General features: G+C 39.4%; 1 protein-coding gene across 4 annotated transcripts in view; it reads right to left on the minus strand.

The window, feature by feature from the left end:
• Positions 1–606: 606 nt before the first annotated feature.
• LZIC (leucine zipper and CTNNBIP1 domain containing) overlaps positions 607–14,762 on the minus strand; it is a 52,452-nt gene continuing 38,296 nt past the window's right edge. The window contains exon 12 of one of the 4 annotated variants that reach the window (XM_025211155.1): positions 607–1,622. The gene's annotated coding sequence lies outside the window, so the exon portion shown is untranslated. The other 3 variants (XM_025211165.1, XM_025211168.1, XM_025211160.1) reach the window with 3 other exon arrangements.

Raw genomic sequence — 14,762 nt, forward strand, 5'->3', positions numbered from 1 at the left:
CTTTCACTACTACCATTCCTTTCAGAGGATCCCAAAGCACTGTGAAAACATTCATCTCAAATACTCCCCTCTCTCTCCTTCCCTAGTTCAAGTTTGTACTTCTGAACATCTCTCTCACATTAGTTGTATGAAGACACCCTCACTCCATGCCCTTTATTCTTTCAAAACTTGTTCTCTTCTCTGATCTGTAAACATATATAATACAGGTTTAGGTTTAGATTTCTGCCATATCACAATAACAGCACAAACTCTATCTGTTATGCCTCAAACAAGTGAATGAGATGACACATGTTGTTTTGAGCTAGTTCTTTTAAAGAAGTCAATATTAATTTTAAAAAAGTACTGTGCTTAAAGCTTCAGCATTATTTTGTCTTTAACAATGCCCAAATCTTTCCAAGTTTGATGCCGTTATTTAGTGTCTAGAGACTTGAATCCATTAGCCAAGACTTCAGTTTTTATAAACTGCAATTAAAATATTTACATTTAAAATATTTTCCTCCTGAAATGTGACAAAACGCGTCTGAAAGCTGAAAAAGTAGTTAGAGCCTTAAGTCAACAAAATGAAGCAATGTTAAAGAAAAAGATACCATCTAGAAAGCATCTTACTTTAAATCAAGATGATCTTTAATAGATGACAACAGAAGAGTGCATCTGTCATTTCAACAGCTAGTATCTTCCACTGAGCCTCATGGACCTCATCTTATATTTATAACAAGGCTACAAAAACTTTCAAAACAGGAAATTAGCTGGCAATCCGATAATGGATAGTTGCTCATCTTAATGACCAGTTATTGCATGTAAAAATAATTACAGCTATAAACAGAATTACATATCAAGCATCAAAAGAACATTCTAAGTCGGTCCTTTTTGTGGATCATTTTAAAAGATTAAACACCCAAATAATGTGAATATATATATAGGAATAGGAAAGAATGGGTACTTACATGGGATTCAGTCTCTACGACTAAATCATTTATAAAACTTACATTTTAAATTTAAGATACTACCTTTGTTATGCAACTTCAGTCAATATTTTTTGCATGAAAAAGTAGTACAGCTACTCCTCGCTTAACATCATAGTTACGTTCTTGAAAAATGCAACTTTAAGCGAAACCATGTTAAGTGAATCCAATTATGTCACAGTAGTTACCTACTATCAGGCGGCAGCCAAACAACGTTATAACTAGACACTGCATTTCAATGTATATGTTCTTTAATAGACCAGCAATGTAATAACAAAACAACACTAACCGGGACGACGTTAAGAAAGGAGTACCTGTAATAGGTTTCTTAGATCACAAGAAACTTCAGCTCTACCAAGTGAAAAAATACATTGTCTTAGAGAAATTATGGATTTTTAGGGAACAACGAGATGTCTGATAGGTAGATATCAGCAGAACTTTTGGAGAGCATTCAAAGAATGGAAGTAACATCAAACTTCAGTTGCATCTAACCTCATAGCAGAGGGAGACAATCTTGGCCCTTACATCTGAAAGCCTGAGAGAACTGGTTCATCCTGGCAATGGATGGCTCACTCTACGTAGGGTCTAGACGAAGATGAAAACAGGTTTTTCGCTTAACTGCAGATGGACTTTCAGTTCCCTGAAGCAATTTTCTGCTAACTTGAAGTGACACAGGAAGAAAACACATTGACAACCACAGTCACAGCAAACATTTGAAATCAGTGCGAATGGACAACTGGTATTGTATATTCATATTTAAGTTTCAAGTCAAATGGACATTAGCCATAATATTAGCAGTGTTGCCAACTCTCAAGATTTTTGGCATTGTTCTTAAAGTCACTTTGGGAATGTGGAAACGCGTGTGTGTGTGTGTGCGTGTGTGTGTGTGTGCGTGTGTGTGTGTGTGCGTGTGTGTGTGTGTGCGTGTGTGTGTGTGTGCGTGTGTGTGTGTGTGATGAATATGAAAGAGCTAAGTTTTTCACATTCCTGAAGTGTAGACTTTAAGAACAACGTCAGCAATCATAAAAGTTGGCAATGCTGTATTAGTATAAAATAAAGACTTTTATTTAGATTTTGCAACTACAATCTTTTTCTGTCTCTGACTGGTAGAAGTAGTGTCACTTTAATTCGTATTAACAGGAAGACAAAAATTGAAGATTTAAGAGAAACTGGCACTATGAATAAGAAAATGACAGAGAGAAAACCTTTACAGAACAGTTTAAAAATGGAACAGAAAGGATAACAGCAACAAGCATATTTAATTTAAAATCTACAAGAATGAGACCACAACCAAAAAACTAGAACCACCATATTTGGAATCAAACTGCCTGTGGTCTGGCAATCGAGTTTCTTTTCCCCCAGCGTCAGTGCACAATGTTTATATATTTAACAGGAGATGGCAGGCATCATGAGTAATGTGAACTTAAACTATGTATCTCCTCTATTTCACTTACTGAAGCACCATTTTATTCATAGGCATTTCTCCAGTGTTCGTCACCATAGTATCTTTCTATAGACGCCCAGCATATTAAAGATACTTTATAATTTAAAAATGTGACCTCTGCTGCTCTGTAATTTGTACTGATGTTTAACATGGTAATTCTAGATCATATAAAGCTTTATATTACATGTACAGGGTTGTTTATAGGAGAAAATAGGTCTACTTACCTGTAATAATTTCTAAAGGTGATAGCTAGTTATTAAAAAAATCAGATAAACATTAAACTGGTGATCAATTTCCTGTTTTGACAACTTGTAGTATTATTTAAGGTATGACTGAGTTTTACTCAGACTGCAGTCTCTGATGCTAACAAATGTTGACATTTGAAATTGGTTGTTTAATAACAGACAAAAGCACTAAACACTTTCCTAAACTCAAACAGCATCATGGTTCACTCTGGAATGATGAATACATCACTTCCTCACCACCTGCCCATTCAGTAACTTTACAGAAACGCAATACACGATTTTTTCCCTGCTACTTCTCACACTGTTGCTTACAAGACCTAAGACATGAATAATGACCGAGAGTCTATTTAGGGGGATGTTTTTACAAGTGTATGTTTTTACGTTGACTCAGCGTGCAATTTATTGGCTGCTTTTAAAACCAAAATATGCATAATTTTATTAAAGATAGCTTAATATCCAGTGGAGAACAGTCTAGAATATTCACTTTGTGTTATATCTACTGAAGCATGGACCATTTAGACCCTTAAGGTATTTTATTATTACTGATACTGTGTTTTTTCCAAGCAAATCTGTTCACTGCCCCAGGAATTTTACCAAGGGACCATTCAGCCAGAAGTCATTTTACCCCACATATTACAAATCTGTGAGCAGTTAATTTCATAATTAGTCTATAGAAGTGAATCTGTTACCTCTTATCTCCGCTATAAAGCATGCATGAAAAAGCACTAGGAAGGGCTAGTCACATTGTGACTATTAAATGAACACACCCAGCTTTCAAAAGGTATTTGTGAGGTATAGAAAGGCAAGAAGAGGGGGAAAAAAAAAAAGGTTCCTTGTCCCTTTTTTTTGCAATTGGAATTTCTAACATCCACAAATCCAATATACAAACTCCTAATTATATATTGGTTTTGATGCAGATGTTTTACCATCTGTAAGTTTTGGCTTCTTGTAAATGCATGCTATAGGGGTTTTGATAGAAGGTAGGATTGAGGGAAGGAAATCTTGCCCTCAAGAGGCTCCCGGCTTCCTGACAAGCAGGGATGCAATTTCCTTCCTCCCTAGACACAATTCTATATGTACAGTTACATTAGCCCAAACTGCAAAATAATTCTGAATGAACTCATTGATTTAACAGCAATATTTTCCCCTTAGCCAAAACCTACTAATGCATGAGTTTAAAAAAAAAAATCTCCTAAAAACCTGCAGTCAATTTCTTTTTAAGAAGTCCTAATGAATGTTGAATTTATTTCATTTGTGCCTGGAAGAATAATAGGCATCTGTAAAGAAAATAACCAGATTAGCTGCATGGAGCACAGCGTCTCTCACAACATCTAGAAAATGATTTATTCGTGGATTAACATTAGCACCGTTAAACATTTTTAAAAATAAACTGATTATTTCAGAAGCCCAAAGTGCTTACCTAGAGAGACCATGCTACTACCCAACTACAAGAGGTGTCTAGAATTCCAATGATAAATACACTGTTTAACCAATTTAATCAGCTTAATAACCAAAACCCCATTATATACTAGTAACAACTGTTTCAGAAACCCTGGGACTATCAAGCATCACACTTGGTACAAAGCAGATCCTTTTGCAGAAGTTGAATATGATTGAGTTCTTAAATTAGTCATTGATTTAAAACATTTTGCTGATCTATGTTACGTGTAACCATATCATTTAATGGAAAAAAAAAATCCAGTGAGGTTTGGAGGTTTTTTCATGTCCCACCCATCTTAATACAATCACAATCTTGAAGTGAAACACCTCCCTAAAGGGAAGGAGCAGATAGAGATTACTATAAAATAGTTGTAACTACCAGAAAGTTGCCAGCTTATCATCTGTCCCTCATAAATGATTAATTAAAAAACACAAAGCTAAATTCTTCCACTGTTACACATGTGGAATTTTAGGTAGAATTTATACCTGAAGCGTGGAATCAGGTAACTAAAAACAGTTACTGACAGTATGTGCAATCTTCCATAGTTTGAAATAAGATACTGTATAATCAGAAGCCTATGTATTTCGGCTGCCAAATCCATCCATTGCTGTAAATTGTAAAGTGGTTAAGCTTCCACTGCAAAAAATTCAAGTCTCTAACCTCTATGGTTTAAAACCTTTCAAATGGGAATCGCAGTTAAACTGATGCGGGTTTTTTTGGAGTTTGCTGCCAGGCCCCAAAATAGCTCAGAGATATGAATGCTCTCACTCCTCTCATTTTGGTGTCAACTCTTAGAGCTAATTATATGGTAAGTGTCTGTTACTGCTGATTATTTGAACAGACATCCAGTTATTGTGTTAGTCTCCAAATCTCAAAGTGTCTCCCACAAATAGTTAAGTAAATCTTCAGGTTTGCAATGGAATTAAACAGAACTCAATGCAAAAATTGAGCACACTGAAAAACAGGAAACTGGTTAAAACTGTGTATCACAGTATTCGACACCATAGAATAATACACTGACAGTATGATTTCATAATTTGCTTAAAACACACTTCTGTAGTTTACTTGAGCACCATCATTATTTTCAGTTTGCAGCACTGGAGAGAGTTAATGCAAAGTGTCGGTCATATTTACCATAAAATAATGCAGTACGTTGATGAAAAGCACTATGGAATTGATGCAAAGCCCAATCAAGTTAATTAAAAGCTTCCCACCAACTGCTATGACCTTTGGATCAAGCTATATATGTACACAGAGCCTAGATAATTACACTTTAATTAAACTTCACAACATTCTTATGAAGTAATTAACTTATTTTATAGAAGGATAAACTGAGTAAAACATTTTGCAACTAGCCCACAGTCCACGACAGCTGTGTTCAAAAGAAACAAATACATTTCTGTTTTCCTGTAACTTGTCTCCAGCAAATTTACAGAACATAAATTTCTTATAAGTAACTCTTAGAAAGAGTGATCACTTGGAAATGCTCCTAACAACTATGAGAACAGGGACTCCCCTTAGCAACTTGCATGGCTCCCCGACTTCAAGTGGTATTATTTATGATCCCTGCCTGGTAATTCACACAATTAACCACATGAATTTTGAACATTCAAATTAAAATATGAGATTCAGAAGTGCATATTGTTAGCTACTCTGTTGAGAAATAATTTGCTCCTAGATACGGTTTTGTTTGTTTGTTTTTATGAGTACTCCTGCTTGCAAAGCTCTTTTCTAGATTCATTACTGAATGGGGGAAAAACATCCTTCACATCAATTTGAGCACTTACTCATCTCATCCTATACCAACCCAAGAGCAGGGAATAAAACAATAATTCTCTGTAATTTTCTGCATTACCTATCATACAATGCCCCAATATTCCTTTCACCAATATCAAAATCGCACACTAAATTCCAGCTCCTCAGAAGCATTTCCTCTATAATTACAAAGGTGAATTGTTTCTGCTGCTTATTTTTTCTGGAATTGTTAAGAATTATGTAGATCTGCTTACTTCAGCGCAGCCAGGCTTTTTTCAGTGGAATATCACAGATGTGCTAGAGTCCTCTAAGGTAAAAACTTAAGGACATTAAAGAATTTAGGAAAACCTTTTGTTAGTTAGGTCTATATTCAAGAACAGAATGATATGGGGGAGGGAAGTAAGTTTACTGTTGTGCAAAGGCTTACAGTTTTCTAAAACAGACAAAAGAACATTTTGTTTCTCATATTTAAGACACTGGTGGGAATACATCTCATTTAAATAGTGTCACGCACATACTCAAAAAGCTAATTAGGTCAACTGATGATTTTTCTTGGGGAAGATGGGGTGTGCAGAATAATTAACAAAAGTGTTTCCATGCCATTTTTTTACATCCTTTTAACTTGTAGGTGTGGTTTCTCCATCTTTTCTCTTGGTCAGCGTAGTTCTCTCCATATGCTGCCAGGGTGGTGTTGGGCTACTAGTCTGATCTGCAACTGAGATCGCAACAGGCGATATTCCTTCAAATAACTTTATAAAAAGGAAATCATTCAATTAATCATGAGACCACTTCCATGCTTAGAGTTGAATGTGTTTAGATTTCCATTCAACAAAATCCTTACACACCATTTAAATTAAAGCATGCAGATATTTCAAACTATGCTTAACATTTTCAGAAGTGATGCAAAAGAGTCCATTTAAAATGGCAAATCAAAAATGTCATTTTGTGACATCCACACACTATGCTGCAAGTTAACATGGAAGATTAGGAATACTGTTTATGATAAAAATCTAATAAAGATTCATCACATATAAGCATTTCTTTAAGGAACATTCCATGTGATACTTTGGGAAAAAAAAGATTTAAACTTGATTCATCTAAATTAACCTTGGGGGAGGGAGGGCAGGAAGAACAGTTTTGCAGATATTTTGTTTTTTTCTGTTGAGCAAAGTTTAGTTTTTTTCTCTCCTGATCTTCTATTAAGTGCAGGTCTCAAATTTTGTGCTTTATGGAAGGCCAGTTCATGGAGAGAGCATTTGAGAGGAATACTCCATCTTGGACAGGATTTCAAAAGTGAAAACATAATGTTAAGCTAAAACTAATCAATTAAAAATTTGGAAATATAGTAAGATTTCAATTGCTCTCCCTCCGCAGCCTCTGAGCCTCTCCTAATCAACTTCCTATTTATCTCTCTATAATATTCTACTGATTCCCATTACACAAAATTTTTTGGACAACTTGGCATTCTTCTGTGTATTAACTATTCTAGGAGGGACAAGTGCTACTTTGCTAATACTTCTCCGCAACCGGAAATCCAGTCTGATGACAGTTTGGCAAATAGGAAACAGTCCAACATCTGAGTGCATGGAAATGTTTCAGGAAATAGCAACATTTTCATGAGACAAGCTCTACTGCAATTTTTTCAAGTATATATAACAACGGTCTTGCAAATCTCTTGCTTTTCCCATTTCTGGCATATCAAACTAGGTCAGACTATGAAGATGGCTGCTTACTATTTAAACAGTGAATAAGCATTAAAATATATTAAAAAAAATATGAATGGATTCACCTGTTCAAGAGACTTATTTCAGATAACAAAACTCTAGAGAAGTTCAACAGAACTTCAACAGAAGTATACTCCATAGCAAGCAGCTATGATCAATTAATTTTGAACAAAACTTGTTTCCCATGAAACTACCCTTAATATTAGTTATGCATAAAATGAGTCTTCCCATACAAGGTTAATAGTATTTCATTTTCCACTACACACCTACAATTTTTTTAAAAATTTATGTTGGATTTGAGGGGTATTTTTTAAACATACAAACTTGCCTGGAGTCCCGTCTTTCTTCCTGGTAAACCGAATGCAGAATAATGCACACTGGAGGTGGGGAGGGGGCCCCATAATCACATAAGGAAGTACATGAGTAAATAACAGATGTAAAGATATCATGTGTGGGTGTCGCAGAGAACATGCTTTTTATGTTCCCTTAATAATACTTAATATTACATCACTTCTTATCTTCAAAAGAACTGAACAATATTTTTAACGGATTATTTCTTGTTACGAGGATAGGCCAAAAGCTTTAGGCACTTTTAATTAAAAAAAATACATCCAACTCCTCTTTTGTGAGGTCTACACATACGCTGCATTTTCTCCTCCTCTGCAGGGCAGGGACTGTCCTTTTAAGTTCCATGTTTGTATAACACGCTGGACAGAGTCCATGACTCGGTCTCCTACACGTTACTGCTATCTAAACAACAAGCAAGTGTCCAGGCAAATGCCATTTGTGCTTCATGTATTTCCTGTCATGGCCCTCTCCAGAATGCCACATGGGTTTCCCTAGATGATCTCCACCTTTCCACTGGGACATCAAGAATACTGACGTTAACTTGATATCTTCCACAGGCGCTCCAGTTTTCAGAATTTTGCTTTAATTTCTATTTTAAGGGAGCCACATTTTGGAATACTTTATTTCAACTCGTTTGTGAGGACCCAGGCACTTCAGCAAAAGCACACCTAACTCATACTTCAGTAAACTTGCTCAAACCTGCCTCCACCTCTCAATGCCATTTTATGATTTATTTAATCTTTGTGGCCACCTCTTAGATTTATTCCATCTGCACGCACTTGAATCTCAACTGAAAGAGTACAAGATCCTACACACATACTACTCTATGTTATACTACAGAAATGCTACAAATAAAAATTAAAAAAGACAATTTTCCCCTCAGCTAATGGCATCATAAAGTAACTCCAGTGTTTCTACAGCACATCTGCCAATGGCTTCCATCCATGCCAGAACAGGGCACAGACAAAAAGGCAAAGAGCCAGTTGAGTGGCTGGTAAGAGGATACACAAACACTTACTAGAATACAAGACAAGTTTCCCTCCTCCCCCCAAAATTGGCATGGGAAAAAAGCCCCTCGTCTTACATTTACATACAAGGTAATCTCACTAAATACATTTCTATAATTAAACTGCTGCCAAAAGCAGCATGTGCTCAGTAATAGAAACCAAATGTGAAGTTGATTAAATGCAGCTAACACTGAGCATGACTATAAAACACTTGCCCCACATCAGGCAAACATGCTGATGGGATCCCCCCACCTTTTTTCTGGCCCTTAAAAACATGGGTGGGTGTTCCCCCCACAGGGAACTAGAACGGGCCTGGAGGTACTACAACACCAGGTCAGCACCAGGAGGACCAGAGTCAGTCCTGACACCCTCCCTTTGGTGTCACAAAAGCTTAATGCTCAGCCAAAAGGCTGAAATGCTGATGGGAACCTACCACAAGAGTAGCCTGAATAAGAAATATGGTAGTGCTCATTAAGTACGGTCTCCTCTCACCACCAACTGTTTTTCAAGTCATGGTGAGCCACAACACTATGCAGTTCACCCAGAATCCCTCTGCTGCCCCGTCAGCCTGGCACATACTCTATATGGCCATGTGCTCAATGAGGTAAAGCTGGACCAGGCTGCCCTGCACCTCAGCTGCAGGGCAATACATTTTTGGAGAATCCCACAACTTGTGACAAGAACATCTGGTTCCAGTCATAAGTGGGGGCTAATTAGCACACAGATCCTTGGGGGGGGGGGGGGGAAGAGGGCAGGGTATCTGAAGTACACACACATACTGAGCAGTGGTGAGCTGTGGGGTCATTGTGGCTTGAAATTCTGTTGACTCTGGTGAGGCCCAGCCCAATGACCTAAGTAGTAAATCACAAGCTTTGGATCCATACTATGCATAGCTTGTACTACATATAAATAGGTGCCAAAATGCTGTTCGAAAATGTGTTCGTGGAGTACCCGTGCTAAACTTGCAGCAGTTAAAAAAAAAAAGGTAACATACATAAAGTCTGGATAAAAAAACTAAGTGCTTAGGTACTATCTGACAATTGTTACAGCCATGTTTAGTTGCAAAGTTATTGTTTCCAAATTTCCTCAATTCCATGTGCTCAGGGAGAACAGGTTCTGATAGTAAGAAGAGGGGAAAGGAGCTGCCAGGGAAAGAAGTTGGGGAGAAGCAAAAAACAAAGGATTACCTGACCCTTCCCCCCCCTCGATTTTTCTCCCCTGATATAGCAGTGGGAAGGGGACAAATCAAAAGCAAACCTCCAATAATTAGATTCTATACCTGGAAAATTATAACAAATGTATAAATTTTCCATATATAGAATCCAATTACTGGGAGGGGGGGGGGGTCTTATAATCAGGGTAGTCTTTAATTCAAATAAACAATAGGCAATTGTTGATCCTCTGGGTTATGGCATACATAGAAGAGGTCTACACAGCAAGACCTTTAGCACATATGCCTAGGCATAAGTATGGAGGAGTGGAGGACACCCTAGACCTACCACCCCCTTTTGACCACTGAGACACCATCTAAAAGCCAAACCAAGTTCAGACATTCAGTGCCTTGATGGCTCTGGCTTCTGCCAGAAAGCAACAGATTAAAGCTGCTGGTGACTGCCTAATGCCTCAGCGAGCGGGGGGGAAAGGGGCTGTAACCCAGCCTAGACCAACTTCATGGCCGAGCCCTGACCCAGCTATGGAGGGGAGGGGTCATGGCCCGGCCCCAACTTGACTGGGTGGAAAAAGGGGGAATGGCCTGGCTCTGATCTGGTTGTGCAGGGGGAGGGTTATGACCAACTCCAACTGCCCCAGGGGCCTGGCATTTTGGCAGTGGGCAGGGGTGGCAGTATTGCCAATGCTCCCCTGCCACCAGACTTCCCTATGGGGGGAGCTTCGCAGGTCACATCTGGCCCACAGGTTGGAGGTTGAGCACCTCTGTTCTATACAGTGGACCTTTCTGTCTCACTTTAGTGGGAAAAGACTAAGATAATCTCATTATTTAAATCAGGAAGGAGTCTAGATGGTTGGTTGGGAGTTGTTTAACTGGATTAAAAACCAGTAATCCTGCAGATTTTGAACCTCATGAATTCAAAAGACCATGTTATCCAACTTCGGTCCGACTCAGCTTGCACAACCCTAGGTGGGTATTGTGCAACACTTCCCCTCATAGGAACATTAAAGTTTGTTCCATTACTTTATCAAGAACTTGGAAATTCTTAAAATAACCCAAAAATGTGCTATATAACAGAGCAAACTACTCTATTCTTCAAAATCACTAACGTTTGTTTTTCCTCAGAGTGGACCAGAAGCATCATTACAAGGCTAAATAAGACCTGGATCCTAGATGCTAAACAGAGCCCCGAGCTCACCTCTCACCCTATTTCAGCTACTGATTTATAATATTTTTCCTGCCTTTTGACAATAATTTGCCTTCACGGCCTGTATCAACCCTTTTGCCAGCAGCCGCCTGCCAAAGTTTGAGGCAAAATATGAATCTCAAGTCAACCAACATCCAACTTCACCCTCAATATATAAGAGGGGAGTGGGAAGTAGGGAACATAATCTCCAGTAGGGCCTGAAGTCAGAAGATGCTATAAGACAATACCTCAGAGATCAAAGCCCAGCCATGGTACAAGAACAGACACTTGGGAACACAGGAGCTAAGGGCCTAGAGCTGTCATGGCCCTGCATGTACACCATGGCACAGGACGCAATTCTTTGGCCTGCTCTATGTTTTCAGTCCAGGCTGTCCAGACAAAAGTTGCCAGACAACTCCACTGGAAAGTATTTCCTAGAGCCTTTGGAGGGGCTTCCTCACAGGTCCCATCCCTCTACCCACTGGGCAATCCAAGCTATGTGCCTCTCCGCCAAGGGCCGAGCCGCCAAGCCCCTTCAGGCAGCGGCTCTGAGGCACTGGTGTGCAGAGATGAAGGTGGTGCTGAGTGGGTTGGCCCCAGGCTCCCGCAGCCCAGGGAGACTCAGAAAGTGAAGGGGAACACGGACTGAGGCAGGATACAGCAATGCCCGGCCAGCTGAGGGCTAGCAGGGGTCAGATCCAGCAGCAGAGTGAAGCTGAAAAGGCCATGGAGCTGTCACTAGAGGAAGGACAGGAGAGGCAGGGGCTGGGGAAGGGACAGGGACAGGGACAGGCCAGGGGGGCACAGGCAGCCAGTGGGGAGAAGCAAGAGACAAAGAAGCTGGTGAGGGGCCACTTATCAGCCTGGGGGGCTAGGCCACAGCGAGAGCCGGATTACAAAGAATGATGTTCAGAGGTAGCTGCACCTGGTCATTCCTGCCCTGTCCAGGGCCTTGGCTATCGCCTTCCATCCTCAAGAGTCTGGCAGAAAAATTTGCGTGGGCTGTTCAGCCTAACAGGCTAAATCCAATTGAGCTCAGACAGCACTGTGGGGAGAGGACACTGCAAGCAGTCAAATCTGCAAGGTTCAGGGTAAGCAGATTGGAAAGGAACAAAATTGTATTTTTTTTTTTTCTTTCAGGGCCAAATCAGTTCCCAATTCATTTGGGCAAGTCAAGCTCAATAGTCACGGTCCAAATTTTGACTGAGCAGGGCTCTACTGTCAAGTCTCTGTGGCTCTACCACTGGGCAAGTATCCTCCCTCCCATACTCATCGGTTTGGGGCTTTGGATACTCCCCAAATCCAGGCTGGCATCCTACCTGTAAGCCCCAGGCCCAGAGACCTTTGGATTCAAATGCCTCCCGTCTCCCTTGATCTTAGCCAACAGGCCACTAGGTGAAATGACCGCAATACCCTTCTGCAGTGAAGCTGTAATGCAGTATTAAAACAAATCCCACTAATGCTCAAATATGGGTATGAGAATCAGTTATCTTCTAACTGCTTCAAGAAACTGAAAGATGAAGAAAGCCCCAAGAAATGGGTCTGTCTGTGAACACAGGAAAAATTATTTTTCCAAGAACTTCCAATACATTTTTAACTCCTACAGCTTTAGGGTGAATTCAAATCTAGCGATTCAAATAATAAATCAATAACTACTTCATCAAAAAGCCAGGAGTCAAACCTAAAGCCTTGAGGAAGTAATGGCAAAAGCATGAACTCCAAACAGGCTATATTAGGAGTTAATCTGCAACTATTTATGCAGTCAGAATGACCAAGTCCTGCAGAACCAGAAAGGTGGCAATCACTGGGATGGTTATTGTAATGAAAGTTAAGAGATTTTGGGAAGAGGGGGCAGAGATTTTGAACAATGCAAGAACCAAACACAAAATGAGAAGTTTTAATTTAAAAAGAATTAACACAGATTTCTGCTTCAACTCCCCCCATTTGCAAAGAGAGAAGAATACTTACTTACCTTCCACCAGAGCTGTGGGGTAAACGCATTAAGCCAATTAAACGCCAGATAGCGAAAAGGGTTAAGTGCCAAGTGTTACTCAGGAAACATATCTTTATTCTATTTTGTATTTTATCATCTTAAGTAAAAAGCAGACAAAGGGATGAAATGGGTGGCACTTCCTTTGACAGTTTGTTACTTAATGACATCAAAGCATCATGCCACTGAAATCCATACCCCACTGCCAGCTAATGAAGGTCTTAACATGAAAGCCCAAGCAAAGAGCAAACCCAAGCTGCTGACAGGAACAGGAATGGTGCAAATATGCTGGGATCTGAGATTATTACTATCACATACACACTGCACAGCAGGCAGTAATGATTATTAATTATTTAAGAAAAGAACATGAGAGCGCCAGCACAGACTGGCATAAAAAAAGCGGAAGCATCTCTCTGGGATCCTCCAGTTGGATTAATGTTAATTAGCACAGTACATGAGTCTGAGGGAAAGATCCAAAGCAGTCCATGATAGTGTGGAGGTAGAAGCCTCCCATTAAACCATTACTTCCTTCTTTGTAATAATGCTCCGTTTACTTCTGAGGGAAGCATGGGCAAAATGTCATTTAAAAATTAAATACTGTATGCTCTCTAGATTGCCTGCCCTCATTTGACTAACTGCTTGTATAACACACAATTTCCTATAGCATTAGTTAAACCCATAGCTGGAGTGCATTTCTTTAGCAAGCTTCTTAGTAGAGGGATGCTGCATGGTCTTCAGGATCCTTTAGGAATTTTAGGGACTGTTTTCTCCACTTAATTGCATCTTCTCCACTACCTACCACCTCCAACCATAATGCTAAGTTTTTGGGCTCACCAAGTATTACAGATTAGATATATTTTACACCCCTTTTGCAACGAAATACGCTGCCATCTTAATATCCTATTTTTCTTTTAGCAAAAGACATACATTCAAGAGACTTCATTTTTATTCCCAGCTCTGCCACTGATTTGGACAAGTCATTTAGGTCTTAATCTATGGAGGTGCTAAGCACCTACAACTCTACCAGAGCTACATGCAAGCACTCTTTGCCTGAGCAAATGTTTCCCTTAACCTATCAGGGTCTCAATTTCCTCATCCACAAAATGGTGGTAATAAAGGCTTATGCTCGGAGGCTTACTTCTTTGTGTGTTATCAATCACTCTGAGATTTGTTGACAGGTGCTCTAGAAGTGCCAAGTATTATTACAAGGCACCGAGTTGCAGATTTCATGGATTTTTCAGAATAGTTCCAAGTCTCTTCTCTTTACTGTTTAGCTTAATGCAACTGCTGCTAGTGAGCTACAGCATCTCCCAATTGCTTAGCCCTTCTGAGTCCTTGCTTGATATATAACAAATAGTCTCTGCTTCAATCCACTCTTTTCAGACTTTCAGTTTTACCTTAATCCACTCTGAAATTCATTTAGGATGCTTTCATGGTACAGCTGCTTCCACATTCCCAGTCCTTCTGTATTTCTTGGCATTTCTTCTCATTA

This window comes from Alligator sinensis, unplaced genomic scaffold, assembly GCF_000455745.1.
Source record: "Alligator sinensis unplaced genomic scaffold, ASM45574v1 scaffold366_1, whole genome shotgun sequence".
In the NCBI taxonomy this organism is placed as follows: Eukaryota; Metazoa; Chordata; order Crocodylia; family Alligatoridae; genus Alligator; species Alligator sinensis.